The sequence below is a fragment of the Giraffa tippelskirchi genome, chromosome 2 (assembly GCF_054371585.1).
Source record: "Giraffa tippelskirchi isolate mGirTip1 chromosome 2, T2T-mGirTip1v1.2.pri, whole genome shotgun sequence".
NCBI classification, from domain to species: Eukaryota; Metazoa; Chordata; class Mammalia; order Artiodactyla; family Giraffidae; genus Giraffa; species Giraffa tippelskirchi.
In genome coordinates, this window is record NC_137276.1 from 222813796 (window position 1) to 222840587 (window position 26792).

At 39.9% G+C, this 26792-nt stretch overlaps 1 long non-coding RNA gene across 1 annotated transcript; it reads left to right on the forward strand.

Moving 5' to 3' along the window:
- Positions 1-787: 787 nt before the first annotated feature.
- Positions 788-14930, forward strand: LOC145539666 (uncharacterized). Its single transcript, XR_014077889.1, has 2 exons — positions 788-3012; positions 14803-14930. It is a non-coding gene; the product is annotated as an uncharacterized LOC145539666 (long non-coding RNA).
- Positions 14931-26792: the final 11862 nt, after the last annotated feature.

The following is a 26792-nucleotide window of genomic DNA, read 5'->3' on the forward strand; positions in this document are numbered from 1 at the left end:
GACACTTTCAGGTAATTTATGCTGTTTGAGACTAGGTGTGTGTGAGTGTATACCTGTATGTTCTGGCATGTCTGATCACTTTTTGATTTTTTTTTTTTCTATAGTAAATTGTGTATTGACTCAGACAACAGCACACATCAGCTCAGCTCTGCCCCAGGTGAAAAAAGTGAAAGTGAAAGTCACTCAGTCATGTTAGACTCTTTGCAACCCCATGGACTGTTGCTTGTCAGGATCCTCTATCCATGGAATTATCCAGGCAAGAATACTGGAGTGGGTTGCCATTCCCTTATCCAGGGGACCTTTCTGACCCAGGGATCTGACCCAGATCTCCCAAACGTCAGGCAGATTCTTTACCATCTGAGAATGCCCCAGGTACTTACCCCTATTGAAATGACAAAGATTAGACTCCTTGGGAAAGAACTGCCAGGCTCCTTTCAACCACTTGTAACTGGTACTTTGGCCCATTTCTGGGTGCTATTGTAGACTAATTAACATCTCCTTTGTAACTACATTTTGTGGGGGATTTGCTCAAGCAACAGAAGAGATTTCATTTCCATTCTGGGTCTCATTCCTTCTTTGCTTCTGAGTGTCCTTCCTGCTGGGATCTTTTACAAAATCCTGTAGATTGATCTAACTTTTGTGGGGTTGAGCAGAATTTAAAAATAATTTTTATGGGATGCTATAGACTGGATTGTGTGCCCGCTTGCTAAGTTGCTTTAGTCATGTCTGACTCTTTGTGACCTCATGGACTGCAGCCTGCCAGGCTCCTCTGTCCATGGGATCCTCCAGGTAAGGATAGTAGAGAGGGTCCCCTCCTCCAGGGGACCTTCCCTACCCAGGGATTGAACCTGCATGTCTTATATCTCCTGCACTGGCAGGCAGGTTCTTTACCACTGGCACCACCTTGAAAATCTGTGGTCTTGATCATGTCCCTCAAAATTTGTATCTTGAAGCCTTAACCCTTCATGTGATAGTATTTGGTGATGGATCATTTAGGAGGTCATTAGGTTTAGATAAGGTCATGAGAGTAGAGCCCTCATGATGGAAGTATTACCCTTTATAAGAAGAGACACCAGGAGTGACCTCAGCATCATCACTTGTTTCTGACATCAAGAAGACATCACTCACTTTTGTCTCTCCCACAACAACAACAATTCAACACCCATGGATAGACAAATGTGTCTCTGTGGGAGCTGTGGAATCAGAACCATGTGCAAGATATCCAGGAAGAATCTCCCCCACCTATGTACCTGGTAATAGGTATAGACTTTGATCCCTGATGAGGATCCCACAGTGGCCCTTGAACTTGCTTCAGTCCCTCTTGGCCGTCATCCAGGAGACCCTGGAAAACACTTTTTTTAGACAACCGCTTATGATGAGAGAGTCTTTGTGGAAATCCAGGTTTCTGGAGAAGAAGTTTTGTTAGGGGAAACAGTGACTGAAACCACCCACCCTGGCCAGGCAAGATAGTAGCCACTTGCATGAGCTATCTTACAGCAGGAGGTCCTGGTAACAAATGTGGAACTAACAAGATATTACCAGTCAGAAGAATTCAGGAAAGGTCAAAAGGAGAGAGAAGATGCCAGTCCATATGTCCTACCAACCTCTCAGAATACTCCTTGCTGGAAATCATCTTGACTGAGCAATGCTTGCCACCAGAAAGGACCATGAGTCAAAATGAGTGTCCAGAGACAACCCAGAAACTAATCCCATCACCATAAGACCTGAGAGTGAGCCATGTGGCAGAGCGGTTCTCCTGGGTTCCCTGACCCTGCTGCTCTCTGCTTAGATGCCCCTTCCCAATGAAGTCTCTTACTTTGTCAGCATGTGTATTTCCTTGGACAATTCATTTCCAAGTGTTAGACAAGAGCCCACTCTCAGGCTCTGGAAAGGGGCCCCCTTCCTGCGACAGTTTCAGCACTCTGTTGGAGCAAAAAATTCACAAGTTTAGAGTGGACGGATATAAAGGCTGGATGAGGTAACTGCTACTTCAAAAGTGAAGACAGCAATACAAAACTTCAAGAACATGAAAAATCAAGGATACATGAAATCACCAAGGATCATGAAGTCTTTTTTTCACTGATGCCAAAGTCATGGAGAGCTTTGATTTAACTGATAAAGAATTCAGAATAACTGTTTTAAGAAAACTTATTGAGTTACAATACAGAGTTCAAAAAAATCAAGGAAGCAACACACAAACAAAAGGTCAACAAAGATATAAATCATAAAAAAGAACCAAATGGAAATTCTGAAGCTGAAGAATGCAATATATGAAATAAAAAAGTCATAATATCTGCAGAACAGATCAAGCAGATGAAGAAATGTGTGAACTAGAAAGTAGGAAGGACTTTTGAAATTATCCATCAAGAAGAAAAGAGGAACAAAGAATAATAAAGAGTGAAGAAAACCTCCATGATCTATAGGATACCATAAAAGAACCAATTTGCACGTTATTTGAGTTCTAGAATAAGAAAAGAGAGAGGAGGGGATGGAAAGCTTATTTAAAGAAATAATGACTGAGAAATTCCCAAATCTGGAGAGAAATTTGGATATCTAGGTTCATGAAGCCCATAAGTCACTAAACAAAATCAACTTAAAGAGATTTTCTCCAAGACACATTATAATAAAACTATCAAAAATCATAGACAAAGAGAAAATCTCGGAAAGAGCAAGAGAAAAGAAGTTTATAACTTACAAGGGAAATTCCCACAAGGTTATCATTGGACTTCTCAGCAGGAAACTTACAGGCCAGGAAACAATGAGATGATATGTTTAAAGAACTGAAAGAAAAAAGGAAAGAGGAACTGCCAACCAAGAATCTTTTACTTGACAAAATTATCCTTCAGAAATGAAGGCCAGATAAAGACTTGAACAGGAAAACAAAAGTTGAGGGCATTCATCACTGCTGTAAATGCCTTACCAGAAATACTACAGGCGTTTTTCAAGAAGAAATAAAAGGAAGCTAATTAGTAACATGAAAATATGTAAAAATATACAACACCACTGTTAAAGGTAAGCACTTAGTCAGATTCAGAATATTTTATACTGTGGTATGGTGGTGTGTTAAACACTTAATTCTAGGTTAAAGGACAAGAGGCTTAAAAATGTATAGCTACAATAATGTGTTATTGAATACACAACCTAAAAAGAGGTAAATTGTGACACCAAAAGTGGGGGGAGCAGAGGGGTAGAATTTTTAATGTGATTGAAGTTAAGTTGTTGTCAGTATAAAATAGACTGTTATATCTATGTTTTATATAAACTTCATGGTAACCACAAAAGAAAAGCATACAGTAGATTCACAAAAGATAAAGAGAAGCAAATCAAAGCATACCACTAAGGAAAATCTTCAGTTCACAAAGGAAATAATAAAAGAGGAAAGAAGGAATAAGGGAACTGTAAAATAGCCAGAAAATGATAGACAACATTAGTGAGTCCTTGTGCTGTGCTGTGGTTAGTCACTCAGTTGTGTCAACCCACCAGGCTCCTCTGTCCATGAGGATTCTCCAGGCAAGAATACTGGAGTGGGTTGCCATGTCCTCCTCCAGGAGATCTTCCCAATCCAGGGATCAAACCCAGGTCTCCTGCATTACAGACAGATTGTTTACCAGCTGAACTATAAGGGAAGCCCTAGTAAGTCCTTACCAATCAATAATTACTTGAAATAGTAATAAAAAATAAAATCCAACTATGCTACCAATAAGAGACTCAACTTATCTTTAAGGACACACATAGGCCCAAATTGAAGTAATAGAAAAAGATATTCCCTGAAAGTGGAAAACTAAAGAAAGTAGGAATAGCTATACTTATAACAAGCAAAATAAAGTTTAACACCAAAATGGTAACGAGACAAAGAAAGTTGTTATATAATGATAAAAAGCTATAAAAATCATAAATATACATATATACCCAACGTTGGAGCACTTAAATATCCCTGATGAATATGAATGTAAAATTTCATAACAAAATGTTGGCAAACCAAATTTCCATGGTACATTAAAAGAATCATAAAACATGACTGAGCTGGATATATTTCTGAGACGTAAAGACAGTTCACTACATGGAAATCAATAAATGTGATATGTAACAATAAAGTGAAAGACAAAATCAAATTAATATCTCATTAGGTAAAAAAAAATTGATGAAAGATAAGTAGTTTCTTGACCTGTGTGTACGTAAAGAAGTAACAGAACTGGAGATGGAACAATGGGCTGGTTCAAACTTGAGAATGGAGTACGTTAAGGCTATATATTGTCACCCTGCTTATTTAACTTATATGCAGAGTATGTGATGTGAAGTTCTGGGCTTGATGAATCACAAGTTGGAATCAAGATTGCTGGGAGAAATATCAACAACCTCAGATATGCGTATGATACCATTCTAATGTCAGAAAATGAAGAGAAACTAAAGAGCCTGTTAATGAGGGTGAGAGAGGAGAGTGAAAAAGCTGGCTTAAAGTTCAACATTCAAAAAACTAAGATCATGGCATCCAGTCCCATCACTTCAAGGCAAATGGATGGGGAAAAAGAGGACACAGTGGCAGATTTTATTTTCTTGATCTCCAAAATCACTGCAGGTAGTGACTGTAGCCATGGAATTAAAAGATGCTTGCTCCTTGGAAGAAAAGCTATGACAAAACTAGACAGTGTATTCAAAAGCAGAGATAAAGGTCTGTATAGTCAAAGTTATGGTTTTTCCAGCACTCATGTGCAGATGTGAGAGTTGGCCTGTAAAGAAGGCTGAGCACTGAAGAATTGATGCTTTTGAAGTGTGGTGCTGGAGAAGACTCTTGAGAGTCCCTTGGGCAGCAAGGAGATCAAACTAGTCACTCCTAAAGGAAACCAACCCTGACTACTCATTGGAAGGACTGATGCTGAAGCTTAAGCTCCAATACTTTGGCCACGTGAAGCAAGGAGACGAATTATTGGAGAAGACCCTGTTACAGGAGAAGGGCGAGACAGAGGATGAGATGGTTGGATGACATCACTGACTCAATGGATACGAGCTTGAGCAAACTCTCTGAGATAGCTAAGGACAAGGAAGCCTTGCATGCTGCAGTCCATGGGGTCACAGTCAGACATGACTGAATTACTGCACAACAATATTTTTTGTGATAAAAACTCAACAAATTGGGTGTCGGTGGAATACATACCAGTAAAATATAGACCATATGTGACAAGCACATAGCTAACATCATACTCAATGGTGAAAAGTGATGTTTTCCTATAAGACCAGCAACACAACAGGGTCCTACTTTCATGATTCCTACTTAACATAGCACAAAAATCCTAGCCAGAAAAGTCAGGCAAGAAAAATAAGTAAAACAAAGAAGTACAGGCAGTCCCAAGAAGGTGGAGGAATAAGATGGGAGACCACTTTCTCCCCCTCAAATTCATCAAAAGATCATTTGAATGCTAAGCAACTTCCACAAAACAACTTCTGAACACTGGTGGAGGACACCATGTAACTCTGTGAACCTATCTGGGTGTCCCCCTCACTGTGGAGAATTGTTTCACCATTAGTTCAGTTCAATTCAGTTGCTCAGTCTTGTCTGACTCTTTGAGACCCCATGAACTGCAGCATGCCAGGCCTCCCTGTCCATCACCAACTCCTGGAGTTTACCCAAACTCATGCCCATTGAGTTGGTGATGCCATCCAACCATCTCATCCTCTGTCATCCCCTCCTCTTCCTGCCCCCAATCTTTCCCAGCATCAAGGTCTTTTTAAGTGAGTCCGCTCTTCACATCAGGTGGCCAAAGTATTGGAGTTTCAGCTTCAATATCCAGTCCTTCCAATGAACACCCAGGACTGAGCTTCTTTAGGAAAGGACTGGTTGGATCTCCTTGCAGTCCAAGGGACTCGCAAGGGGCTTCTCTAACACCACAGTTCAAAAGCATCAATTCTTCATTTCTCAGCTTTCTTTATAGTCCAACTGTTTCACCATTAACCTAGATGTTTATCATCTGTGCTGTATGGATGGAGAAGACTTGAGGCTACTGTAAGAATAAAGACTGAAAGCCAGAGGCAAGAGGCTTAACACCAAAACTTTAGAACATCAGAGAACTCCTGATTCCAGGGAACATTAATAGACAAGAGCTCACCCAAAAACCTCCATACCTACACTAAAACCAAGTTCCACCCAAGAGCCAACAAGTTCCAGAGCAAGACATACCACACTAATTCTCTAGCAAAGCAAGAACACAGCCCTGAGCATTACAATACAGGCTGCCCAAAGCCATGCCAAACCCATAGACATCCCAAAACTCACTACTGGACACTTCACTGAACTCCAGAGAGAAGAGATCCAACTCCACTCACCAGAACACAGATGCAAGCTCCTCTAACCAGGAAACCTGGACAAGCCACTAGTCCAACCCCACCCACAGGGAGCAGGCTTCACAATAAAGAGTAACTATGAACTTCCAGCCTACAGAAAGGGCACCTCAAACACAGTAATCTAAACTAAATGAAAAGGCAAGGAAATATTCAGCAGGTAAAGGAACATGATAAATGCCCACTAAACCAAACAGAAGAGGGGGAGATAGGAGTCTACCTGAAAAAGAATTCAGAATAATGATAGTACAGATGATCCAAAATCTTGAAAACAAATGGAGTTACAGATAAGTAGACTAGAGACAAGGACTGAGAAGATGCAAGAAATCTTTAGCAAGGACCTATAAGAAATAAAGAAGAGTCAATCAGTAATGAATAATGCAATAAATGAGATAAAAAACACTCTGGAGGGAACCAACAGTAGAATAACTGAGGCAGAAGATAGGATAAGTAAGGTGGAAGATAGAATGTTGGAAATAAATGAAGCAGAGAGGAAAAAAGAAAAAAAAAAAGAATTAAAAGAAATGAGGACAACCCCAGAGACCTCTGGGACAATGTTAAATGCCCCAACATTCGAATCATAGGGGTCCCAGAAGAAGACAAAAAGGAAGGGCATGAGAAAATACTTGAGGAGATAATAGTTGAAAACTTTCCTAAAATGGGGAAGGAAATAGCCACCCAAGTCCAAGAAACCCAGAGAGTCCCAAACAGAATAAACCCAAGGCAAAACACCCCAAGACACATATTAATCAAACAAATGAAGATCAAACACAAAGAGCAAATATTAAAAGCAGCGAGGGAAAAGTAACAAATAACACACAAGGGGATCCCCTTAAGGATAACAGCTGATTTTTCAGTAGAAGCTCTTCAGGCCAGAAGGGATTGGCAGGGCATACTTAAGATGATTAAAGAGAAAAACCTACAACCCAGATTACTATACCCAGCAAGACCTCTTACAAATATGAAGGAGAAATCAAAAACTTTACAGACAAGCAAAAGCTGAGAGATTTCAGCACCACCAAACAAGCAAAAGCTGAGAGATTTCAGCACCACCAAACCAGTTCTTCAACAAATGCTAAAGGATCTTCTCTAGACAGGAAACACACAAAAGGTTTATAAACTTGAACCCAAAACAACAAAGTAAATGGCAATGGGATCATGCTTATCAATAATTACCTTAAATATAAATGGGTCAAATGTCCGAACCAAAAGGCAAAGACTGGCTGAATGGATACAGAAACAAGACCACTACATATGCTGTCTACAAGAGACCCACTTCAAACTAAGAGACACACAGACTGAAAGTGAAGGGCTGGAAAAAGATATTTCATGCAAATGGAGACCAAAAGAAAGCAGGAGCAGCAATACCAGATAAAATAGACTTTGAAATAAAGACTGTGAAAAGAGACAAAGACACGACATAATCATCAAAGGATCAATCCAAGAAGAAGATATAACAATTATAAAAATATATGCACCCAACATAGGAGCACCTCAATACATAAGGCAAATACTAACAAGTAGGAAAGGGGAAATTAACAGTAACACAATAATAGTGGGAGATTTTAACACCCCACTCACACCTATGGATAGATCAACAAAACAGAAAATTAGCAAGGCAACACAAATTTTAAATGATAAAATGGACCAGTTAGACCTAATTGATATCCATAGGACATTTCACCCCAAAACAATGAATTTCACCTTTTTCTCAAGTGCACATGGAACATTCTCCAGGATAGATCACAACCTGGGCCATAAATCTAGCCTTGGTAAATTCAAAAAAATTGAAATCATTTCAATCATCTTTTCTGATCACAATGCAGTAAGACTAGATGTCAACTACAGGGAAAAAATATATTAAAAATACAAACATATGGAGGCTTCTGAACATGCTTCTGAATAACCAACAAATCACAGAGGAAATAAAAAAGGAACTCAAAATATGCATAGAAACAAATGAAAAGGAAAACATGACAACCCAAAACTTATGGGATTCAGTAAAAGCAGTGCTAAGGGGAAGGTTCATAGCAATACAAGCTTACCTCAAGAAACAAGAGAAAAAAACAAATAAATAACCTAACTTTACACTTGAAGCAACTTGAAAAAGAAGAAATGAAGAACCCCAGAGTTAGTAGAAGGAAAGAAATCATTAAATTAGTGCAGAAATAAGTTAAAAGGAAACAAAGAAGACTATAGCAAAAATCAACAAAACTAAAAGCTTGTTCTTTAAGAAGATAAATAAAATAGACAAACCATTAGCCAGACTCATCAAGAAAAAAAGGGAGAAGAAGCAAATCAACAAAATTAGAAATGAAAATGACGAAATCACAACTAACAACACAGAAATACAAAAAGGATCATAAGCGACTACCATCAGCAACTATATGCAAATAAAATGAACAACTTGGAAGAAATGGATGAGTTCGTAGAAAAGTATGCTGCTGCTGCTGCTAAGTCGCTTCAGTCGTGTCCGACTCTGTGCGACCCTATAGACCGCAGCCCACCAGGCTCCGCCGTCCCTAGGATTCTCCAGGCAAGAATACTGGAGTGGGTTGCCATTTCCTTCTCCAGTGCATGAAAGGGAAAAATGAAAGTGAAAGTGAAGTCGTGTCCGACTCTTAGCGACCCCATGGACTACAGCCTACCAGGCTCCTCTATCCATGGGATTTTCCAGGCAAGAGTACTGGAGTGGGGTGCCATTGCCTTCTCCGGTAGAAAAGTATAACCTTCCAAAATTGAAGCAGGAAGAAATAGAAAATCTTAACAGATCCATCACAAGCATGGAAATAAAACTGTAATAAAAAAATCTTCCAACAAACAAAAGCCCAGGACCAGATGGCTTCACAGGTGAATTCTACCAAAAATTTAGAGAAGAGCTAACACCTATCCACTCAAACTCTTGCAGAAAATTGCACAGAAAGGTAAACTCCCAAACTCGTTTTATGAAGCCACCATCACCCTAATACCAAAATTGGACAAAGATGCCACCAAAAAAGAAAACTACAGGCCAATATTACTGATGAACATAGATGCAAAAATCCTCAACAAAATTCTAGCAAACAGAATCCAACAACATGTTAAAAAGATCATACATCATGATCAGTGGGCTTTATACCAAGGATGCAAGGAATCTTCAATATTTGCAAATCAACCAATGTGATATACCACATTAAAAAATTGAAAGATATAAACCATCTGATTATCTCAATAGATGCAGAGAAAGCCTTTGACAAAATTCAACACCCATTTGTGATAAAAGCTCTCCCGGAAGCAGGCATAGAAGGAACATACCTTAACATAATAAAAGCCATATATGAAAAACCCATAGCAAACATTATCCTCAAAGGTGAAGAATTGAAACCATTTCTCCTAAAGTCAGAAACAAGACAAGTGTGCCCACTCTTACCACTACTATTCAGCATACTTTTAAAGTTTTAGCCACACCAATAAGAGAAGAAAAAAAAAAAGGAATCCAGATTGCAAAAGAAGAAGTAAACTCTCACTGTTTGCAGATGACATCATTCTCTACATAGAAAACCCTAAAGACACCAGTGGAAAAGTACTCAAGCTAATGAATGAATATAGTAAAGTTGCAGGATATAAAATTAATACACAGAAATCCCTTGCATTCCTATACACTAACAATGAGAAAACAGAAAGAGAAATTAAGGAAACAATCCCATTCACCATTGCAACAAAAAGAATAAAATACTTAGGAATAAATATACCTAAAGAAACCAAAGACCTATATATAGAAAACTATAAAACACTCATGAAAGAGATCAAAGATGACACAAATAGATGGAGAAATATACCATGTTCATGGACCAGAAGAATCAATATAGTGAAAATGAGTATATTACCCAAAGTGATCTACAGATACAATGCAATCCCTATCAATCTAACAATGGTATTTTTCACAGAATTAGAACAAATAATTTCACAATTTGTATGGAAATACAAAAAACCTCAAATAGCCAACAATCTTAAAAAAGAAGAATGGAACTGGAGGAATCAACCTGCCTGACTTCAGACTATACTACAAAGCTACAGTATGGTACTGGCACAAAGACAGAAATACAGATCTGTTGCTGCTGCTGCTAAGTTGCTTTAGTCATGTCTGACTCTGTGCAACCCCATAGATGGCAGACCACCAGGCTCTGCCTTCCCTGGGATTCTCCAGGCAAGAATACTGGAGTGGGTTGCCATTTCTTTCTCCAATGCATGAAAGTGAAAAGTGAAAGTGAAGTCGCTCAGTTGTGTCTGACTCTTCGCGACCCCATGGACCACAGCCTACCCGGCTCCTCCGTCCATGGGATTTTCCAGGCAAGAGTACTGGAGTGGGTTAATGGAACAAAATAGAAAGCCTGGAGATAAATCCATGCATCTGTGGAGACCTTATCTTTAACAAAGGAGGCAAAAATATACAATGAGGCAAAGACAATCTCTTTAACAAGTTATGCTGGGAAAACTGGTCAACCACCTATAAAAGAATTGTGAACTAGAACACTCTTTAGTGTTCTAGTTGAACACTTTTTAGTGTTGTAGTTAATGAAAACTAGAACATTTTCTAACACCATACACAAAAATGAACTCAAAATGAATTAAAGATCTAAATGTAAAATCAGAAACTACAAAACTCCTAAAGGAAAACATAAGCAAAACACTCTCTGACATAAATCACAGCAAGATCCTCAATGATGCACTTCCCAGAGTAAAAGCAAAAATAAACAAATGGGACCTAATTAAAATTAAAAGCTTTTGCACAACGAAGGAAACTATAAGCAAGGTGAAGAGATAGCCTTTAGAATGGGAGAAAATAATAGCAAAATAAGCAACTGACAAAGAATTAATCTTAAAAATATGCAAGCAGCTCATGCAGCTCAATACCAGAAAAATAAATGACCCAATCAAAAAATGGGCCAAAGAACTAAAGAGACATTTCTTCAAAGAAGACATACAGATGGCTAACAAACACATAAAAAGATACTCAACATCACTCATTTTCAGAGAAATGCAAATCAAAACCACAATGAGGTACCATCTCATGCCAGTCAGAAAGGCTGCTATCAAAAAGTCTACAAAAACTAAATGTTGGAGAAGTTGTGGAAAAAAGGGAACCCTCTTACACTGTTGGTGGGAATGCAAACTAGCACAGCCACTATGGATAACAGTGTGGAGATTCCTTAAAAAACTGGAAATAGAACTGCCATATGACCCAGCAATCCCACTGCTGGGCATACACACCGAGGAAGCCAGAATTGAAAGGGATATGTGTACCACAGTGTTCATCGCAGCACTGTTTACAATAGCTAAGACATGGAAGCAACCTAGATGTCTATTGGCAGACAAATGGATAAGAACGCTGTGGTACATATACACAATGAAATATTACTTGGCTATTAAAAAGAACACATTTGAATCAGTTCTAATGAGATGGATGAAACTGGAGCCCATTATACAGAGTGAAGTAAGCCAGAAAGAAAAACATCAATACAGTCCTGGGTGTTCATTGGTAGGACTGATGTTGAAGCTGAAACTCCAATACTTTGGCCACCTGATGTGAAGAGCTCACTCATTTGAAAAGACCCTGATGCTGTGACAGATTGAGAGCAGGAGGAGACGGGGATGACAGAGGATGAGATGGTTGGATGGCATCACTGACTCGATGGACATGGGTTTGGATGGACTCCAGGAGTTGGTGATGAACAGGGAGGCCTGGTGTGCTGTGGTTCATGGGGTTGCAAAGAGTTGGACACGACTGAGCAACTGAACTAACTAACTAACAGTATATTAGTGCACATATATGGAATTTAGAAAGATGGTAATGACAACCCTATAAGCGAGACAACAAAAGAGACACAGATATAAAGAACAGACTTTTGGACTCTGTGGGAGAAGGCGAGGGTGGGATGATTTGAGAGAATAACATTGAAACATGTATATTACCATATGTAAAATAGATGACCAGCACAAGTTTGATGCATGAAACAGGACACTCAAAGCTGGTGCATTGGGACAACCCAGAGGGATGGGATGGGGAGGGAGGTAGAAGAGGGGGTTCAGGATGGGGAACACATGTACACCCAAGGCTGATTCATGTCAATGTATGGCAAAAACCACCACAATATTGTAATTAGCCTCCAATTAAAATAAATTAATTAATTTTAAAAAAGAAAGAAGTACATCAGAAAGAAAAAAAAGAAATTGTCTTTGTTTGCAGGTGATATGATTTTATATATAGATCATCTTAAAGACTCCCCCTAAAACTGTTAAACTATTCAGTAAATTCAGTAATGTTGCAGGATAGAAAAATCTATAGAGAAATCTGCAGCATTTCTATGCATTAACTATGAACTATATGGAAAAGAAGTAAACAACCACATTCATAACAGCATCAAAACAATAAAGTACATAGGAATTAATTTAACCAAAGGTATGAAAGATCTGTGCCCTGAAATCTATGACTTTGATGAAAGATATTGATGAATACACAAATATATGAATAATTATCCTATTTTCATGGATCAGAAGAATTAATACTGTTAGAATGTACATACTACCCAGAACTATCTATAGACTCAACACAATTCCTATCAAAATTCCAATGGCATTTTTCTCAGAAAAAGCAAAGAACAATCCTAAAATTTTTATGGAACCACAAGACTCCAATATCCAAAGCAATTCTGAGAAAAAGAACAAAGCTGGAGCCATCACATTTCCTGATTTCAAACTAAACTATAAATAGTAATCAAAAGAGTATTCTGCATAAAATAAGGCCCGTAGACTAATGGAACAGAACCTAGAATCCAGGAATAAACCATGAATGTGTGGCCAGCTAATATTTTACAAAAGATTCAAGGATATGTAATAAGAAAAGGGTAGTACTTCAGTAAATGGTGATGGAAAAACTGAGTGACAACGTTCAGAAGAATAAAATCGAAATCTTATCCTATAGCACTCACACAAATTAACTCAAAATGAATTACCTTAAACAGAGAACCTGAAATCATAAAAGTCCTAGAAGAAAACAGGAGGGAAAACTCCTTGATGATGGTCTTGACAATGATTTTTTGTATATTCCCTGAAGCAAAAACAAAAAGCAAAGTAAAAATCTTCTGCACAGCAAAAGAAACAATGAACAAAATGAAAAGGAAACCAATGGAATGAGTAAATGGAGTTAATATTCAAAATATATAAAGAACATATACAACACAATAGCAAAACCTCCACATAATACAACTAAGAAATGGGCAGAGGTACTAAACAAACATTTTTACAAACAACACATAGAATGGCCAACAAGTACATGAAAAGGTGCTTGACACCCCTAATCATCGGAGAAATGCAAACAAAAATGTCAATGGGATATCATCTCATCTCATACCTGTTGGAAAAACTGTTACCATCAAGACAAGTGAGATAAGTGTTGATGAGGATGTAGAGAAAAAGGAAACTTGTGTACTTTTGTGGAATCGTAAATTGGTACAGCCACTGTGGTAAATAGTATAGACAGTCTTCAAAAAATTGAAAATAAAACTATCATATGAGCTAGCAATTTTACTTCCAGGTATTTTTCTAAAGGAAATTAAATCAAGATCTCAAGTAGATAGCTACACTTCCGTGTTCATCATAACATTGTTCTCGATAGCCAATATATGGAAAAAAAAACCTTAAGTATATGTCTACAGATGAGTAGATAAAAAAATATATGGTATATATGCAGTAGAATATCATTCAGCCATGAGGCTAAGTCGCTTCAGTCATGTCCGACTCTGTGCGACCCCATAGACGGCAGCCCACCAGGCTCCGCCCTCCCTGGGATTCTCCAGGCAAGAATACTGGAGTGGGTTGCCGTTTCCTTCTCCAGTGCATGAAAGGGAAAAGTGGAAGTGAAGTCGCTCAGTCGTGTCCGACTCTTAGCGACCCCCTGGACTCGAGCCTGCCAGGCTCCTCTGTCCATGGGATTTTCCAGGCAAGAGTACTGGAGTGGGGTGCCATTGCCTTCTCCAATTCAGCCATGAGAAAGAAGGAAATCATGCCATTTGCAACAATGTGGATGAACCTTGAGAGCATTATGTTAAGTGAATTAAATCAGACTGAAAAGACAAATAATGTTATGATATCATTTATATCTGGAATCGACAAAGACCAAACTCTGGAAACAGAGAAGAGAATAGAATGGGGGTTTACTGGGGTCTGGTAGGGGGAATGAAGACATGTTGGTCAGACTTTCAGTTATGAGATGAATACATTTGGGGGGGGAGTCTAAATTACAGCAAGGTAATATAATTAACAATATTGTATTATATTTGAAAATTGCTAAGAGAGTAGATCTTAAATGTTCTCACCACAAAAAAGAAATGGTAATAGATGAGTGATGGAGGTGTTAGCTAATGCTACCATGGTAACCATTTCCCAATGTTTAAGTGAGAAGAAATCTCTCTCTCTCTCTGACAACCTGAGGTCACAGTGAGAACGCAGACATCTACAAGTCAGGAACAGAGCCCTCGTTGGAATCCAGTGATGCTGAGCACTGATCCTGACTTTCAGTCCCTAGAACTGTAAGAAATAAATATCTGTTGTTACATTTATCACTATTTGTCTATGCAGGAGACTATCTAAATTTATTAATTTACTTATTTGGGTGCACATTTATCTATTTTCTTTTATTGAATACAGTTCAGTTCAGTTTAGTCGCTCAGTTGAGTCCAACTCTGCAACCCTATGGACTATAGCACGCCAGGCCTCCCTGTCCATCGCCAACTCCCGGAGTCTATTCAAACTCATGTCCACTGAGTCGGTGATGCGATCCAACCATCTCATCCTCTGTTGTCCCCTTCTCCTCCCACCTTCAATCTTTCCCAGCATCAGGGTCTTTTCCAATGAGTTGCTTCTTCACATATGGTGGCCAAAGTATTGGGGTTTCAGCTTCAGTATCAGATCTTCCAACGAATATTCAGGACTGATTTCCTTTAGTATAGACTGGTTGGATCTCCTTGCAGTCCAAGGGACTCTCAACACATACACAGTCTCAATATTCTGCTTGTTCTTCCTCTACAGCCCCATGTTATAACAGGTTTAATGTATAAGGCTCCTGGTTCATAGGAAACCTTTTTGCTGTGTCCTCATTTTGCAGAAAGGGTAAGGGAGCTCTCTGGGATCTCTTTTATTAGGTCACAAATCCCATTCAGGAAGGATTTGCAGTCCTGACCTAATTACCTCTTCAAGAAAGAAAGAAACTCTTAGTTGCTCAGTCGTGTCCGACTTTTTGAGGCCCCACTGACTGTAGCCCACCAAGCTCTTCTGTCCATGGGACTCTCCAAGCAAGAAAACTGGAGTGGATAGCCATTCTGTTCTCCAGGGGATCTTCCCAGCCTAGGGATAGAACCCATTTCTCCTGCAGGTAGATTCCTTACTATTTAAGCCACCAAGGAAGCTCATAGCTCTCCTGAAATAATTGCCTTCTCAAAGCCCTATCTTTAAATACATCACATTGGGGATTAGATTTCAACACATGAATTCTGGGGAGACACACGCATTCAGTCTGTTGCATATTCAATGGTGTGTATCTATCACATGTGTATCTATCTATTATATTAAAGTAATCCTACTCATGTAATCAGTAAACTTCAAATTTCAGGGGCTTAAAATTTCAGATTAGTTAATGGAGTTGAAACTGAATTAACTGTCCAAAGTGGGGCTCTTAGTTATGTGCTTTTTCTCCAAGGGGTGATTTAGGGACTCAGGCTCCTTTCATCCTGTAGCTCCACAGTCTTCAACACATGGCTCCTGTCCTGCTCTGGGGATTTTCTTCATTCAAACCAGCTCGCCAGAGGAGGGAGCAGGAAGAGTTGCATTGGGGAGGTGTTTATGGCTAGGTCTTCAAGTTGTTGCTGTTGTTCAGTCGCTAAGTTGTGTCCGACTCTTTACAACCCCATGAACTGCAGCATTACAGGCTTCTTTGTCCATCACAATCTCCCTGAGTTTTCTCAAACTCCTATCCACTGAGTCAGTGATGCCATCCAACTATCTCATCCTCTGTTGCCCCATTCTGCTCTTGCTCTCAATCTTTCCCAGCATCAGGGTCTTTTCCAATGAGTCAGCTCCTCGCATCAGGTGGCCAAAGTATTGGAGCTTCAGCTTCAGCATCAGCCCTTCCAATGAATATTCAGGGTAGATTTCTTTTAGGATTGACTGATTTCATCTCCTTGCAGTCCAAGGGTCTCTCAAGAATCTTCTCCAGCTTTACAGCTTGAAAGCGTCAATTCTTTGGCACTCAGCCTTCTTTATGGCCCTACTCTCACATCCATACATGACTAAGGTCTGCAAGTGGTCTATTAAATTCTAGACAAATATTCCTTTTCCTGAAATTCAGCCAAGTGTTTACACCTAATCTCAAAGGAATACTAAGAAATGTGTTTCTTTTCTCTTGGAAGAGGAAGTAAAAGACTTGGTAATAAGCCAGAAGTTTCTTACACCCATCTCCATTCTGAAGGACTGACAGCCAATTGTTGACAACCTCTAGCTCCCTGCCACCAAAAGTAATGCTGCAGTTAACATCTTTCTTTTTTTTTTTAAATCAATATTTTTTTTTTAAAAAAAGTTAAAAACAAATTTTGGCCATGCCATGCAGCCTGTGGAATCAGTTCACCATCCAGGAACTGAATTCTCCTGCTTCGGAAGCACGGAGTCTTAACCACTGGGTCACCAGGAAGTCCCAACATCTCCTTTCTTATATATTCTGTGGACCTGTGTGAAAATATTTTAGATTCATAAACCCAGAGATGGAATTTCTTGGTCATTGGACATGTACATGCTCATTTTGATGAAGAAGTGTTATTTTGCACTCTGGAACATCGATACCAGCCTGCTTTCACCAACAGTGCATAAGGATATCTTAGTCCCCACGACTCCATCTCCATTTCTTTTCCAGTAGACAAATATGTATACAAAAATATATCTTGTAGTTTTAATTTTTATTTCTTCAATGGCTAATGATATTGGGCTTCCCAGGTGGTCTTAGTGGTAAAGAATTTGCCTGCCAATGCAGGAGATGGAAAAAATGTGGGTTGGATCCCTGGGTTGGAAAGATCTCCTGGAGTAGGAAGTGACAACCCAATCCAGCATTCTTGCCTGCAAAATTCCATGGACAGAGGAGCCTGGCAGGCTACAGTCCATGTGGTCATGAAGAGTCAGACACGACTGAGCACATACACATAACAATGTAATGAGTTTGGACATCTTGTCATATTCTTGTCAACCCTTGAGTTTCTGCTTCTGAAAACTGCTGAGTCATGTTCTTTGCTCATGTTTTTTTTCCATTGTGATTATGTCTTGAAGAATATTTTTGAAATTAAACTTGTCTATTTGCTTTCCATTTTTAAAAAAAATGCTTATTAAGAAGTCAGGTCACACATTTCACATTTAGAGTCCACCTTCAAGTGTCCATCTAGTCAAGGCTATGGTTTTTCTGGTAGTCATGTGTGAATCTGAGAATTGGACTATAAAGAAAGCTGAGTGCTGAAGAATTGATGGTTTTGAACTGTGGTGTTGGAGAAGACTCTTGAGAGTCCCTTGGACTGCAAGGAGATCCAACCAGTCCATCCTAAAGGAGATCAGTTCTGGGTGTTCATTGGTAGGACTGATGTTGAAGCTGAAACTCCAATACTCTGGCCACCTGATGTGAAGAGCTGACTCATTTGAAAAAACCCTGATGCTGGGAAAGATTGAAGGTGGGAGGAGAAGGGAATGATGGAGGATGAGATGGTTGAATGGCATCACCAACTCAATGGACATGAGTCTGGGTAAACTCCGGCAGTTGGTGATGGACACGGAGGCCTGGTGTGCTGCACTCCACGGGGAAGCAGAGTCAGACACGACTGAGCAACTCAACTGAACTGAACTGCAAGCATTGGTGCACACTTCCATTTTTTTCACATATTGAATCATTTTTGACTTCATCATCCATTGAACAAACTGTCCTTCATCCTTACCCATTAATTTATGGTTCCAGCCTTATCATATATTAATTTCTCATATAAATGTGCATCTTTCTCTGAATTTTATTTGCTCTATTAGTTATTTTCCTGCTTTATTTTTTAATTTTTTGTTGTTGTTTTTCTTTTTTGCCAAAACCACTCTGGTTTTGCTGACTTTAACTTTCAGTTCAGTTCTTTTCAGTCGCTAGGTCATGTCTGACTCTTCGCGACCCCATGGACCACAGCACACCAGACCTCCCTGTCCATCACCAACTCCCGGAGTTTACCCAAACTCATGTCCATTGAGTTGGTGATGTCATTCAACCATCTTATTCTCTGTTGTCCCCTTTTCTTCCTGCCCTCAATCTTTCCCAGCATCAAGGTTTTTTCAAATGAGTCAACTCTTCGCATCAGGTGGCCAATGTATTGGAGTTTCCGTTTCAGCATTAGTCCTTCCAATGAACACTCAGGACTGATCTTCTTTAGGGTGGGCTGATTTGATCTCCTTGCAGCCCAAGGGACTCTCAAGAGTCTTCTCCAACACCACAGTTCAAAAGCATCAATTCTTCAGCGCTTAACTTTCTTTATAGTCCAACTCTCACATCCAAACATGACTACTGGAAAACCATAGCCTTGAATAGATGGACTTTGTTGGCAAAGTTATATCTCTGCTTTTTAAGATGCTGTCTAGGTTGGTCATAACTTTTCTTCCAAGGAGCAAGAAGTGTCTTCTAATTTCATGGTGCAGTCACCATCTGCAGTAATTTTGGTGCCCCCCAAAATAAAATCTGTCACTGTTTCCACTCTTCCCCATCTGTTTGCCACGAAGTAATGGGACCAGATGCCATGATCTTACTTTTCTGAATGTTGAGTTTTAACCCAACTTTTTCACTCTCCTCTTTCACTTTCATTGAGTTCTTCACTTTCTGTCATAAGGGTCCTGTCATCTGCATATCTGAGGTTACTGTTATTTCTCCCAGCAATCTTGATTCCAACTTGTGCTTCATCCAGCCTGGCATTTAGCATGATGTACTCTGCATATAAGTTAAATAAGCAGGGTGACAATATACAGCCTTGACCTATTCCTTTCCCAATTGGGAACCAGTCTGTTGTTCCATGTCCAGTTCTAACCGTTGCTTCTTACCTGCATAAAGATTTCTCAGGGGGCAGGTCAGTGCTCTAGTATTCCCATCTGTTGAAGAATTTTTCCACAGTTTCTGGTGATCCACACAGTTAAAGGCTTTGGCATAGTCAGTAAAGCAGAAGTAGATGTTTTTTGGAACTCTCTCGCTTTTTTGATGATCCAACAGATGTTGGCAATTTGATCTCTGGTTCCTCCACATTTTCTAAATCCAGTTTGAGCATCTGGAAGTTCACGGTTCATGTACTCTTGAAGCCTGGCTTAGAGAATTTTGAGCATTACTTTGCTAGCATGTGAGATGAGAGCAACTGTGTGGTAGTTTGAACTTTCTTTGGTATTGCCTTTCTTTGGGATTGGAATGAAAACTGACCTTTTCCAGTCCTGTGGCCACTGCTGAGTTTTCTAAATTTGCTGGCATATTAAGTGCAGCACTTTCAAAGCATCATCATTCAGGATTTGAAATAGCTCAACTGGAATTCCACCACCTCCACTAGCTTTCTTCATAGTGATGCTTCGTAAGGCCCACTTGACTTTGCATTCCAGAATGTCTGGCTCTAGGTGAGTGATCACACCATCATGATTATCTGGGTCTTGAAGATCTTTTTTGTATAGTCCTTCTGTGCATTCTTGCCACCTCTTCTTAATATCTTCTGCTTCTGTTAGGTCCATATCATTTCTGTCCTTAATTGTGCCCGTCTTTGCATGAAATGTTCCCCTGGTATCTCTAATTTTCTTGAAGAGATCTCTAGTCTTTCCCATTCTATTATTTTCATCTATTTCTTTGCATGGATAACTGAGGAAGGCTTTCTCATCTCTCCTTGCTATTCTTTGGAACTCTGCATTCAAATGGGTATATCCTTTGCTTTTCTCTTCTCTTCTTTTCACAGCTATTTGTAAGTCCTCCTCAGACAACCATTTGGCCTTTTTGCATTTCTTTTCCTTTGGGATGGTCTTGATTCCTGTCTCCTGTACAATGTCATGAACCTCCATCTATAGTTCTTAAGGCACTCTGTCTATCAGATCTAATCCCTTGATTTGATTTAATTCATAAGTGAATGGTCTAGGGGTTTTCCCTACTTTCTTCAATTTAAGTTTGAATTTGGCAATAAGGAGTTCATGATCTGAGCCACAGTCAGCTCCCAGTCTTGTTTTTGCTGTCTATATAGAACTATTCCATCTTTCTCTGCAGAGAATATAATCAATCTAATTTCTGTATTGACCATCTGGTGATGTCCATGTGTAGAGTCTTCTCTTGTGTTGTTGGAAGAGGGTGTTTGCTATGACCAGCGCATGCTCCTGGCAAAACTCTTTTAGCCTTTGTCCTGCTTCATTCTGTACTCCAAGGCCAAATTTGCCTGTTAAAGAAAGCTGAGCACCAAAGAATTGATGCTTTTGAACTGTGGTGTTGGAGATGACTCTTGAGAGTACTTTGGACTGCAAGGAGATCCAACCAGTGCATCCTAAAGGAAATCAGTCCTGAATATTCATTGGAAAGACTGACACTGATGCTGAAACTCCATTACTTTGGCCACCTAATGCGAAGAACTGACTCATTTGTAAAGACCCTGATGCTGGGAAAGATTGAAAGTGGAAGGAGATGGGTACGACAGAGGATGAGATGGTTGGATGGCATCACTGACTCAATGGACATGAGTTTGAGTAAGCTCTGGGAGTTGGTGATGGACAGGGAGGCCTGGCGTGCTGCAGTCCATGGGGTTGCAAAGAGTCGGACATGACTGACCGACTGAACTGAACTGAACTGAAATGATGGTGTGGTTAATGGTGATCTCCTCCAAGAGGGCTTATGCCATACCCAGGTCTATTACACTCAGAGCCCCTGCCCCTGCAGCAGTCCACTGCTGACCTGTATCTCTGCAGGAGACACTCAAACACAGTTCTGTCTCAGTCTCTTTGGCGTCTCTGTGTACTGGTGTGCACAAGATTTGTTTGAGCCCTCTGAGCGTCTCTGGCTGGTATGTGGTTTGATTTTTACACATGATTTCACCCCTCCTAGCATCTTTCTGGGATTTCTCCTTTGCCCTTGGATGCAGAGTATTTCCTGAAAGTTGCTCCAGTGCTGCATAACCGCCACACTGTTATCCTTAGTGACTATAAAAAAAAATCTTAAAATTTGTATGGAGCCACAAAAGACCCCAAATAGTCAAAGCAATCTTGAGAAAGAAAAACAGAGCTGACTCCTTGACCTGATACTATATTACAAAGCTATAGTCATCAAAGCAGTATAGTACTGACATAAAAATAGAAATACAGATCAATGGCACAGGATAGAAAGCCCAGAAATAAACTCATGTACCAATGATCAACCAATTTACAACAAAGGAGGTATGACTATACAGTGAAAAAAAGACAGTATCTTCATTAAATGATGCTGGGGAAACTAGACAGCTATGTGAAAAAATGAAATTAAAGCATTCTTTAACACCATAGACAAAAGTAAGCTCAACATGGATTAAAGACCTTATAGTGAGACTGGACACTATAAAATTCTTAGAAGAAAACATAGGACACTCTTTGGATTTAGAAAAACAAAAATAAAAACTCAACTATCAAAGATTTTTGGAAAACATAGAGAAGTAGGAAGAGAAGCAATCACTTGAACCATTGTCATCCAGGGATAACCTCTTCTGTTATCTGAGCTCAGCTTGATATAGCATGAAATGGTTTTGTAGAAGATCTACATATGGACAGAAGGGCAGTTGAATAGGAAAAACTGTCAGGCCCCAGTACACACTGTATCAGTGAGCACTGCCAGAAAGGGGCCGTTTGCTGGTATCCTGCAGGGGCTGTGAATATCACCTCTGTCATGACTATGTGATGTAAGCAGGGAACGGTCCTTCTAGTTATGATGCCAAGTGGCCAGAAAGGGTTTGGGCTCAACTTCAAGTCATTTATCTCTCAAGTATTTTCAGTTCAGTTCAGTCACTCAGTCATGTCCAACTCTTGGTGACCCCATGGACTGCAACACACCAGGGTTCCCTGTCCATCACCAACTCCGGGAATTTACTCAAACTCATGTCCATTGAGTTGGTGATGTGATCCAACCATCTCATCCTCTGTCATCCCCTTCTCCTCCTGCCTTCAATCTTTCCTAGCATCAGGACCTTTTCCAATGAGTCAGTTCTTCTCAAGTATTTCAGTAGGGAATGAAAGAGACATGGACTATCTGGTGAGACCTGGAGTAAGTTAGGATTCTGGAATGGTCATTGAAGTTAAGCCCAGAATATTTTGAAATTAGCTGCTGAAGAGGCAGAATAAGACATTTCTGTTTCTTGGCTGTGTGCTTCAAACAGCTCTATTAAAACATATTGGGTAGCTTTCATTTCCTTGAGTTCTCTCAAGACTAGGCAATATTTCTCTGGTCTGAATATGGGCTCCATCTTTTGTTAAGGATAATTTTACATCTGGTCTTAACTTTAGTTTGAATTCACAAAGCCTGTGCTGGTTGTTGCCCACCACCCCTGCAGAGCCATTCTGTGCAGTTTTCTGTCCCACTTTGGAAGGAGGCTGAGCTCTCACATTGTAGCACCCTCACCCTGGCCATGTGGTTTCTAGTTGTAGTTGTTCGGTTGTTAAGTCATGTCCCATGCTTTGCAACACTACGGACTGCAGCACACCAGTCTTTCCTGTCCTTCACCATTTCCTGGAGTTTGTTCAAACTCATGTCCATTAAGTCAGTGATGCTATCTAACCATTTCATCCTCAGCCACCCCCTTCTCCTTTGGCCTTCAGTCTTTCCCATAATCAGGGTCTTTGCAAGTGAGTTGGCTTTTCATATCAGGTGATCAAAGTATTGGAGCTTCAGCATTAGTCTTTCCAATAAATATTCAGGGTTGACTTCCTTTAAGATTGACTGGCTTGATCTCCCTGCAGTCCAAGGGACTCTCAAGAGTTTTCTCCAGCACTATTAGAAAGCATCAATTCTTCAGCACTCAGCTTTCTTTGTGGTCCAGCTTTCATATCCATACATGGCTAGTGGGGAAAAAACATAGCTTTGACTATACAGGCCTTTGCTGGCAAAGTGATGTCTCTGCTTTTTAATATGCTGTCTAGGTTTGTCATAACTTTCCTTCCAAGGAGCAAGCGTCTTTTAATTCTGTGGCTGCAGTCACTATCTGCAGTGACTTTGGAGCCCAAGAAATTAAAATCTGTTTCTAGTTGGGCTTGTCCCTGGAGAAGGTGTAGAGGCCATGTTAAACAATATTCCATAATACCCTACTCCCTAATCACAGTGGCTTATGCTGTCAACAGAGGCTGTGTTCTCTTACCTACAGCCATCTCTCCTATCAGGTGGTTTCTCTCCTGAGGTTAAAGCTGGCTTCTGATTGCCTATTCATTCCCAGTGCCCCTCTGGCCTAAGGGTGACATTGCCAACCCTTATTGGTTTTCCTCCTTCTTGCCCCCATCTCTGTAAGCAGTCTCTTCAATAACAATTCTTTCCTTGAATGTGCCATTTGCTTCATGCTCAGTTCCTCACTGACGCACTTGTTGAAAGGCATAAGTATGCCTCATAGACTGCTACGTGGGGAATGCTATAAACTCAGGACAAAATCTTTCTTTTCTTTGCAATCAGGTTACAACCTATTTGCTTTGATGTGACCCAGGAATGAATGTTGCAATTTAATAATGACAATGAATGTGTGGAGTACCTGCCTGAGCTTGCAGAAACACCCCTTTATGAATCCTGCTACTGCTAAGTCGCTTCAGTCGTGTCCGACTCTGTGCGACCCCATAGACGGCAGTCCACCAGGCTCCGCCGTCCCCAGGATTGTCCAGGCAAGAACACTGGAGTGGGTTGCCATTTCCTTCTCCAATGCATGAAAGTGAAAAGTGAAAGTGAAGTTGCTCAGTCGTGTCCGACTCTTAGCGACCCCATGGACTGCAGCCTACCAGGCTCCTCTGTCCATGGGATTTTCCAGGCAAGAGTACTGGAGTGGGGTGCCATTGCCTTCTGGGGTGCAGATCCTTTGGCTACTGAATACTAGAGCTTAATTTTTGTTTTTGATGTGGACCAGTTTTTTTTTTTTGTCTTTACTGATTTTGTTACAATATTGTTTCTGTTTCAGATTTTTGGCCACGAGGCATATGGGATCTTAGTTCCCCAACCAGTTATTGAGCCTGTACCCCCTGTATTGGAAGAAGTCCTAACCACTGGACCACCAGGGAAGTCCCTGGAGTTTAATTTTGAGCTGCATATTGAACCTCACGGCTGCTCATTGTGTTTCTCCATAATTTTGTTTTGGAGCCAGATAGTGATTCCTTAGTAGAGTTTCATTCTATCCCTGTTAACTTCAGACTTTAATTCTAATATATAATAATACTTATTATTATATACATAATTATAATAAAATATATAATAATAATAATGCTGTAATAGATGTCTACCCTGATGGCTCAGTGGGTAAAGAATCCTCCTGCAATGTAAGAGACACAGGAGATGCAGATTTGATCCCTTGGAGAAGGAAATGGCAACCCATTCCAGTATTCTTGCCTGGGAAATCCCACGGACAGAGGAACCTGGCAGCTTACAGTCCAAAGAGTTGTAAAGTGTTGGACACAACTGAGTGACTAAGCACACAATAATGTAATGATAATACTTTGTCTCAGGTGTGATGTACATAGTCTTAACAGTCACACTGTTGATATGAGGAAACTGAGGTCCAGGCAGAAGCGAAGTAATTTACACAAGCTCACACGTGTAGTAAGTGCCTAGGAGAGACTCACCCCAGGTCAATCTAATTCCACCTCTGCACCTTGAATGTGGTTGTCTCCTTCCCCTTCTAGAATTCTCTATGTTGATTTTATTCCACTCCATTTTTCTCTCTAAGAAGCAACTTAAAATATTAGGTATCTGTATGAGCTAAACTATATTTCAGGAGACATTGGATTGCACTTTGAAATCCCTAATAATCCTCTTGCTCTGAATGGTACTTATGACTTATTGATCCACATAAATCCCAATATAGAAGGAAAATATTGTGCTGGGAAGTCTCTCTTTGCACCTCCACATCCAGTTTTCAGCCTGTTTTCTAGTTTAGGAAATGACCTTTAGAGTCAGAACTAGTGGATTCTTTTAACTAGTGGATCAAATATGGGTACGGGCTGGATTGCATCAATATGAAGCAATCAGAAAATCAGAGTCTTGAAAAAGTGACACCATGTTTCCACTGGCTCCATTCCATCTGGACCTCAGGTTTACAAAGAATGCATTTCTCCTATGAAGCCACAGCTCTTACTGGATGACCTTTCAAGGTAGTCTACAGGTTCTGATAACTGGTCCTTTAGACTTGGGAACGGGTAACAGCTCCCCATTGTTGCTGCCCTTAGCGCTGTCCACAACTCAGGAAATAAACCCTCAGGAAACTACCTTAATCACCCCAGTGGACAGTGTCTTGGAGTTCCTACTTAAGATGAGAAAAGTTTATCATTTATCCAAGCTAAACAATGAGTCAGTGAAAGCATAAAACCAAGATTCAAAAATCCTCTTGGGCCCTTGAAAGGAAACTGAAATGATCTAGCCAACTTTAAAGAAAGACTTCTATTGGGAAGAATATAGGCAAAAATCCCACCTAAGGACCAACAGTCCTTCTATGGTGCATCCACCAACTTCTGAAGCATCTCCTATCCAGTTCCCCTAAAGGGGCTTAGTGGACCACCAACCAAAGCAGAGGTGATGATCTTGGACCTCTTTTAGATAGTCACCTATAAAGTTGACACTAAATATTTGTACAAAAGCAGAGTTTTAGTATTCTGATCATATATTGATTCTACCTTTGCTCCTATTATCACTAAAATTCTCTGATGTCCTAATTGTACTGGCAGTAAAAGGTAATTTTGACTTAACAAAATTACCATCTTTTCATGATTCATAGCTAAATAAATAATTTTAAACTACAAAAGCAATGTAGCTTGGAATGAAAATTTTAGGGCACAATGCAAGGAAGGCCAACCATTGTCTTGGGGCCACATTGTAGATCCTGGAATAAGTGTGAGGTGGAAAATGTCACTGAGGATTCTATTGATGCTGGAATTAAAATAATAAACTATCTAAAGATAATAAAGATAAGGAAAGATCTGAAGTGAAGAATAATGCTGTCTTAAAAATGATAGTTTGAGAGAAAATACTCATTGATGAGTACCAGCTTTTTCTCTGATTCAGCTGTTCATTTTGCATAAATCACAAAACTGCTCTAATGTGTCCCCATACTAAAGTTCAAAGGCCATCTCCTCTGTAATCTTCTACTTCATCTGTTCAGATGGTCATAGGGTCATCTGAGAAAGTCACTGCAGAAGTATTTGGTGGGGAGTAAAATGCA